The 9,319-nt window shown below is 23.0% G+C and overlaps 1 long non-coding RNA gene across 1 annotated transcript in view; it reads right to left on the bottom strand.

Annotated features, from left to right (window-relative positions):
* Positions 1–2,326: 2,326 nt before the first annotated feature.
* The window catches only part of LOC129608776 (uncharacterized), a 43,738-nt gene continuing 36,745 nt past the window's right edge, over positions 2,327–9,319 (bottom strand). The window contains exon 2 of the long non-coding RNA XR_008696908.1: positions 2,327–2,490. This is a non-coding gene — a long non-coding RNA (uncharacterized LOC129608776). The remainder of the gene's footprint in view (positions 2,491–9,319) is intronic.

The following is a 9,319-nucleotide window of genomic DNA, read 5'->3' as shown; positions in this document are numbered from 1 at the left end:
AAGTATTCTAAATAACAAAGAGCCATCAAGATTAGGAGTCCTAAGAAGCTTTTCAAATATATCCATTAGAAAGTTTCTCCTTCAATAAACATATAAGGTACAAAATGTCAATGAAATTTACTAAATTGTTATACTAACTTTAAATAACTACCTTTTTTCAATCATTTTACAAAATACTTAAAATATCTTTAACAATTTTTGAAGTTACTTTGTTCTATGACAAATATTAGGAGAAGTTCAGTTTTGCTCATCATGGACTTGATCTTAAAATATTTTTTATTTTGTTAGTTATTTTATAATTTGTTTTTAGCAGGTTTTTACAAATAATTTTTGAAAAAAGTGCTTATTAGTTTCACTCTGTCCGTCCGCCCATCCGTTTGTGAACATGTTTACAAAACTTCTTTTACACTCTTGGAGTACCCCTCTCAAGTTATCGCCTCTCGAAATTTGTAAAGAACCGCAAGCTCTTTGAAATTTTTATAAAGGCGAAAGCTAACGGTAAATGCTATGCCATCAGTAAATATAATTATTTTTTTCAACTCACGCAATTAACCCTTAAAATCGAACATTATGTTAAAACATCTTTAAAATTATTTGTGCTTTATTTCAAAGACTGCATAAATCATTCATCCTAAATGTATGCAATCCTTTAAATAGTTTCGTATATGAATAGTGTAGTCGATAGGTATATACATAGATTGTTTTTGAAGGCAGTATTTTCACTTGTTGAAGGGAAAAGTGCTGCATTACAAGCGATTGCTTTGACCCAACTTTATTTCTTCTTTACATTACTAAATCATTTTTAGCGCCATTTTATTTTTGCATAATCGACTATCAAACAATAAAATCATTGAAAAAATTTTTTGTTGAAACATTTTTATGTCTGTTGAAACATATTGTAGGTGTGCTTGTGTGTATCTACATTTTTGTGTATAATGTGTGTTACATCGCTTATGGATTTATAATATAGTTTTTTGTTACTTTACTTACATATTATACGTATGTATATAAATTTAAATTAAACTTCGTAATATGCATAAATTTATAGTCTAAATATATCGATATATGTATAAGTCTATAACAGGTCGACTTAAAGCGATCTTATTTTGAGTATACAAGAAACAAAAAAAAAAAATAATCAAATTTTAAAGATTGATATCTTCATAAAAAAAAAAAGAGAGAAAAGCCTAAATATGAAGGCGAAATTTTAAATCAGAGATTTTAAAACTGTTTTAAGATTGTGCATTACGGGTACATATTATGATGAAGAACTATTATTTTGATAATAATACAACTGAAATGTTTATAAGGAATCAAACTTGTTATTGTCCCAATAACCTTCCCTTTTATAATTTATCCCCAATCCAATATACATTTTTAATTTATTGAAACTTCTATTGTAAACTCTTAATGAAATCGATTTGTCATAAATCACCCTATTAGAATAAAAAAATTTTGTCTGAATTTACATAACAGAACACGGTTATTTTTTAAATGTTCATACGTTCCTACACATCGTATATTTCTTTATAATAATAAGTATATACAATAGCTTTAGAGAAATCCAACTTATACGAATATATTGAAATAACAGTATATAAAATTTCGTATCCTAATAAACCGTTCAAAATTGTATTCCAATCAATTAACATTACCGATTAAAATGTTTTCGAAAATATTTTCATACCAATTATAGGTAAATGTTAATTGAAAAGGTCTATATTGCTATCCTACTTCACATATGTATGCTTATGAGGTCGAGTTTTTTACTATTTGGTTTGAGTGAGCAATCAATATCACATTTTGTTCAGACCAAATAGCTGGCGAAATCATATGAGATGACGCCTTCTGATTTTCTCTTGTTTTAACACCATATAATTAGTAATGTTCTCTTCCGAACATGTCAAATGCTACCTCAAAATTGGACCTCTTTTAACGCTCCACTTAAAACAATGTCGGCACTACCATTAAATTCAATATAAAAATTCAAATTAAAACGATTGATTTTTTTTTTGGTATTTATATCGAGAAACCTGAAAATTTCACCCATATTTTTAATAAATAATCATATCGAAAATCTATTTAAGTTTTCGTGTCACAGAAAAAATTATGACAAACAAATCATTTGGAAATATTAAAATATTTCATATAATTGTAATCTATATATACCTACACAAATATATTTTCAAAATAAATGTATATAATGTTAAAAAAATAGCGAACTCTTCGTAAATACAAAAGAATCAATTTAAATTAAATACCATACGATTATTATTTTATAACAATAAAAAAAATATATATATTTTTATATATATACAAAAAAATATATATATACAAACAAATATAAGTACTTGCAATATTAATTATTGAAAAAGATTTAATTTTTGTGAAATTCATAATAAATAATAAATATTTTAATATAATTTTATCAATTTACCATTATTATCGTATATCATATATAATATTGTTTGAGCATGAAACATAACCAACCTGAAAATAAATTAATATTTTATTAATAATTTCAATTTAAAATTAAATAAATTATTAAAATATAAAAAATGGAGAAAAAAATTATTAAAATTTCAGTTCTGCATAATCATTAATTGAACATAAGTTATACGAGTATTATAACGATGATCAACAAAGCTGTTATTCCACAAACTTATTTAAATAAATGTAATTTTTTTTTTTAACACAGAAAAAATATTTTATTAATTATAATAATATAAAACAAAAAAGATTTTCCAATTTATTTATTTATAAAAACCAAAAATTGTTAACTTTTTTAATTTGTTACTTAATATATATATATATATATAATATATATATTTCTCTTTAAAATCTTTTAAAAAATTGATTTTATTACAATTTAAATGAGCATACATAATATTAAATAATAACATATAATTTACTATTATAATATTATATTACTTATATATATATAGGTAATATATTACAATTTATTTATATTTCTATGTTAATACAACATAATGTTCACAAACAGTTCATATTCATACCATTATGTGGATATTTAATTGCAATTTATTCATTTAATATTATTTACTTATCTATAATGTGTTCTTTCACTCGAAATATATAATGTCTATGGAAATTCAGTGTTAAAAATGATTTCATTTTAATTATACTTTTATTTTTTAAATTTTATACTATTATATAATTACAGTTTGTAAAAAAAAAAAATTGTTGCACATAATTTACTTAAAAATAACATTAAATTTTAATTTTATACTTATTACCATAATGTTATTTAAAATATTATTAATTTATTATATTGCCTGAATAATTATAATCGTATATAATAATAATAGTAATAATAATAAAATTCTTTTAATAATAACATTGTTCAGGGTGAAATAACAAAAATATTGTTTTAAATAAAATTAACAGATTTTTATGCAAAAAACAAAAATACAACGATATGGTAACTATAGCTTATATAATAATAAATTTTGCATTTATTTTGTTTCAGTTCACTTTAAAATTCGTGATAAAAGTTCATTTTCCTGTGACAATCACACAAAAGTACAATAATAAAAGTTAATAGATTTGGAAAAATCAAAACAGAATCTTAAAACCAAAAACCGATTTTGATGAATTTAGCAATTAATTTTTAGAAACCATAACTTGGCTGTTCAAACCAAGACTAATTCTGAACAATTTAATCTTTACTCCCTTTTGGCTGCATGAACTTTTGGTTACATAAACTGATAACATAGCTTTTAACAATATCTTTTCTAAATCAACCAATTTTTCGAAATTACACGCTGTTCTTTTCTAAACAAAAATTAAAAGAACTTTTTTATGATTCTATAATTAAATTCAGATTTTATTTTTATTATTTAAATTTAGGAAAAAAAATTTTGTATATCCAATAATTTTATATCGAAATTTCCGCACTCTACGTATAAATACCACTTTAGGCGAAATACTAATAGCAACCACATTGCTTTATTAGATTATAAATTTATGAACGTATGTATCTACATACGTATATGTATGTAAAGAGTAAAAATAGTTTTAATTTTTTTATTTAGTCGAATTATCATAAGACGTTGAATATTTATCAAGACGAACGTATCTCAATACAAGAGTGGAATATTTTTCTTCCGGGACTCAGCACACATGCATTTAAATTGATAAATTTCATAAGGACAGTTAAAAGGCGAAAAATTTTGTTAAAACATTAAAAATTGTAAATTTATATCAATATTATTGCAGCTATATTTAAAATAATAACAAATAACGTGTACGCCTAAAAGTATGCAATCAATTATTAAAATATTTTAATAAAATGTGAACGCACACACAGTCTTTTATATAAAAAAAAATTTGAAATGGCGGCTTAATTTTTATACTTTCGTTTCTGTTTTATTGAAATAAAAAATTTGATCAAAATAAACTATAATATACGGTTCTCTTGTAATACACATATACGCTATAATAATATTTATTAGAATAAGCTATCGTATATAATTACGATATTTAAATTTTTCTTAATTTTTTTCTTAAATTAGTGGCATACTGTCGTACGACACTAGCTTGTATCTATTCCTTAGCAATTTAAAACTGGCGATTATATTAGATTTACTCTTTAATAGTATGTACTAGCATATCTAAAAGCAAAAGAGTTTAAAAACTACTGATATAGTCTTTTCTCGTACTATATCAACGACATCATCAGCAAAAATAATATTTTAATGAGCATCACAACAAAAAAAAAAAAAACTTGAAAAAATTAAAAACAAAAAAAAAACACAAGAACAATAAGAGAGAAAAAAATCGAAATAACAATAAAAGAAGAAAAAAAAAACAAAAAACTATACAAAAAAAATTTATAAGTTTCTGTGTCGAAGGGCACTGGCCTTTTATATTTATATTTACAATAACACCATCTTTATACCCACATTATATACACCACCATATCATTATATCGGCATAACATATACATAAATACATTTCCGAACATAAATACAAACCATTAAACAAATAAGAATAAGAAGAAGTAGTAGAAAATATTCGATATTACGATAATAATTGAAAGTTTAAGAAGAAAAAAAAAATATAGTTCATACCTAATTCAATGTGCTATAAAAAAAAAGTACATTTATTCACATATACAAAATGAATAAGTGATATCCGTATTCCGTATGTAACCATTACGTTGAGCATTACATTTATATATATATATATATATACAATACTATTATGTATATATATACCATGTAGATATTTATTTCAGTATGATAATGTACTTAGAGTATTGAGTAAAGAATTGTTTTTTATGTTTATTAAATAATTATATGCAAACGGGGCTTTATATTCAAGAATAAAAGAGCAAGAAAGGCAAAAATCATATAAATATGTAAAATATATTAAACTATATATATGTGTGCATTGGCTATATATATATGTATTATTACTATAAGTCCAAAATGAACTAAATTTTGAATTTAAAACAAAAGGAAGATAAGATTATTATTTTCCTGTTATCATTTTATTACATTCATATTATATAATATAATATTTGGCGTTTATAAGCGTAAGCATTAATATAAAAATATTTATTGTATATAATATAATATAAGCAAATTATAATATTATATTATTCTGTATAATATTATAGAATATTCAATCTGTATTTTATTATTACACATATGTATATAATATATACTTCAGTATTGGTAAATTCAATATATATTTGATATAAGTATATACTTAATGCATATAACGTAGAAGTATAATAGAAATAAATTACATTATATTCTAAATTACGATTTATATAGTTAGCCATATACATTATATCGATGTGTATATTCGTATGTATGTATATTGATATATATATAATATAAAAGTAATACGAAATGAATACCTTTGATCAGAATAAATTATAACAAGGGTTCTTGGTTTCCTTTATTTTTTTCTCATTTTATGCAAGATATAACAAAGTAGTAACATATTTCTTACAAATCCACAAACTTATAACATAATATATTAGAATTATATTGATATATGTAAATATAAAAGTATATATATATAGGTATATATTTATATATTCAACTTATATATAAAGTGGATATTAAACAATTATGTTTTATAATTTATACACACGTGAATTTATACACACATCAATAAGCAAGCTTATATATAAATACATACATATGTATATGCAAATATAAAACAGTGTATATATATGTATATTCTTAATGTGTATAAAACCCATATATACATTATAATTTACATATAAGAACAAAAAATGAATGTATATCGAGGAGATACATAATTTACGGACACGGAAGATTGAATTTAGGTCTTGGGGTGCTAAAAAGAAAAAAAAATTCATCAATATTATTGAAAAAGAATATTCGAAATTTATTTCTTTTTACAATTTTCTTTTTTTTTCGCTTTTTTGTTTTTTGTTGTTGTACTTATTTCGTTTTCTTGCTTTTTTTACATTTCAAAATCGAATTTTTTATTAGACTATGTTATTATATTATTATATATGAAAAAGAAAATATAAAAACAAAAATTATAAGTGAAGAAAAAATAAATTGTAATTTATTACAAATATCTTGTCAATCAAAGTAATAAGAATTGAAAAAGAAAAACAAAAAAAAAAAAAAAATAACGAAAAACAAGAAAAATTGTAATAAGAAAATATCAAAATGAAATGATCCACATTTTCAAATGACTCTCCGAATTTAAGAAATAAATATCATTAATCATACATTGTACATTTTTATAAAATTTTTATAATATACGAGTATAAAGATGAGAAAATAATTATATATATATGCAGTTATTAATACAGTTGACCCTTGTATAACACGATTACACATTGAAAATTGTGATGTGTTTGGAAGAACGCAAATTAATATAAAAATTAATATTTTGTGGCACTTGAATATGTACCAATTCAAGACGTCTTCAATCAAGCAGCATGTCATTCCCTCGAAACCTTGTTATGCAGAAATTTATATTTTACGTAAATCAAAATTCAGTACTGTCATGGAAAAAACCCATGTCCGCTTTCATAATAAATCTGCAATTCCAGATTTTCAAATGCTCTCCAAATTCCCAGTCAAGAGAACCGTAACCGTATAGTAATTTTGATCTTCTACATCACTACAATTCTTAAAAATACACTTCTTATAAATGGCAGATAATATGGATTTCACAAAATTTTGTTACATTCTGAACTGTATAATGACGTGAATCCGCAAGAAAAAATATTTTAGGCGAAAAATCGTTGTCTTAGTCAGCATGTTAAACTATTTTGTAAATTCTTTTGATTTTCATTAAAAATTATGAAACTTTCCAATTATGGAAATTGCTTTGAATTTCAAAATTCTACATGATTTGGATCACAAAAAAATTCTACAAGCTTTGGATAGGGATTCATACATTAAAGTGAAATACAAAGTCACCGGTAGGGTCACCTGTACTTACAATTCAAAATATAAAATTTTGAAGATGATATTTTAATGGAAAATGAATAAAAAAGCAAAATCACACTTTAATATATTCATAGAGAGAGAGAGAAGAAAAAAGAAATTTTCACTACATATTTCTCCCATTTTGTATAAAAGATTTTGTAATTACAAAAAAAAAAAAATTTTTTTTAAATACGAGTAGAAATTCTTTAAAATTAACTTGTTATCACTTCTTATGAATTTTAATATTTTCCATGTATAATTTGTACATTTCTGTGTTATTATAAAAAAAAAGCAAATTATGAAGTAGAAATCTATAATTGAATTTTAAAATTACATGTTTCTTGACTTTTATACAAAGTGATAATTATGTACACTATAGCAAAGATAATCTGTCATTGAATCACTGAGTAAAATAATAGAATAGAAGAGGTATACCCATAAATTGTATTGCGTCGAAAAATGTCTGTTAAAATTATTAGTGTTTTAATTTTAACACTTCAAATTTAAAATTACTGTCTTAGTTTTAACACTATAAATTATTGTATTTTAATACAGGGTTGCGCAAATTAAATATACTATTCACATATTATCGTGGATAAAATTTTGTTCAGAAATTTCACTTTTATATTTAGAATAAAAGTTAAAGAAAATTTTTCATAATTGACCAAATTTTTTCCGAAATTCAAAAATATTTAATACGAAATTATCCAGCTTAAAAATAATTTAAAAAAAAAAATTTAATTGCAACTTTTACTTTTCTTGCAACGAAAAATTGCTTTTGCCCCCGGGGGACTCATCTCAACCCATAGAATTTTTTGTGATATTCAGCCTCATCTACATGAGAAAGGGCCACTTCTAGGTCCCAGAAAAATTTATTATGTCGCGATGAAGAACCCCCTCCCCCCTATCACAGTATCAACCGTCCCATCCTCCTCTAGCCAGAGATTATCATTCTCCATCTTGCTCGGAGAGACAAAGGTGAAAAGAGATGACTGTATATTATATAAGTAAATATATACGTATAAATTTTTTTTTTTGTTTATCTCGGAAACTGTTTGCTTGGTTTGATGTCTATAGTTCTCAATAAAATTTTATTCATTTTCAATGATAATTATACACATAATGTATAATATGACAGAGTATATTTATTGATAAATATCCCTGAAACCACAGTAAATAGAAAACGCGAATACCAAAACATCCTATAGTTCGAGGCGTGAAGGGTTATAGTGAAATCTCCCGATTCCTCGAGAGAGAGAAAAAAAAATAAATAAAATTTTCAATTAAATCCCTTGTAAATTTAAAATTCGTTATTTTTATTTTCTTGCATATACTTAGGAAGCGTACACGGTAATAAATAGCACCACATTACTCTTAGTACTTATAAAAACAAGATATCAAAAATGAACTAAAAATTACGTATTACTTTTTACATGTAGATATTTAAATCTATATTTTCTAAACAGTAAATTTACTACATGTGCATCATTATATTATTTATTGTTACAATCATATGTGCATCTTTCTTTATCTTATAATATTGTTACCAAAAACTTTTCATTTTTTAAACATCTTCATTTTTTCTTGTAATTTTAACTCTATTGAATAGAAATAATTCTATAATAATTTAAAAATATACATATTAGAATAAAATTTTAAAGCAAATAATAATAAAAATAACTATTATACAAACTCTGATGAATATCAAATGACGACACATAAATTTAAATTAAAAAAAAAAGTAGAGCATAAAATAGTAATTTCTTTCTTATTTTGTAATATAATATTATAAACGAAGGAATTAAGGGAAAATAAAATTGATCAACTTTGATTGAAATTCCCAGAATCTATAAAAACATATAGAC

Source organism: Condylostylus longicornis, unplaced genomic scaffold (assembly GCF_029603195.1).
Source record: "Condylostylus longicornis isolate FDR11 unplaced genomic scaffold, ASM2960319v2 ptg000034l, whole genome shotgun sequence".
NCBI lineage: Eukaryota > Metazoa > Arthropoda > Insecta > Diptera > Dolichopodidae > Condylostylus > Condylostylus longicornis.
This window is presented reverse-complemented; position numbering and strand designations above follow the sequence as displayed.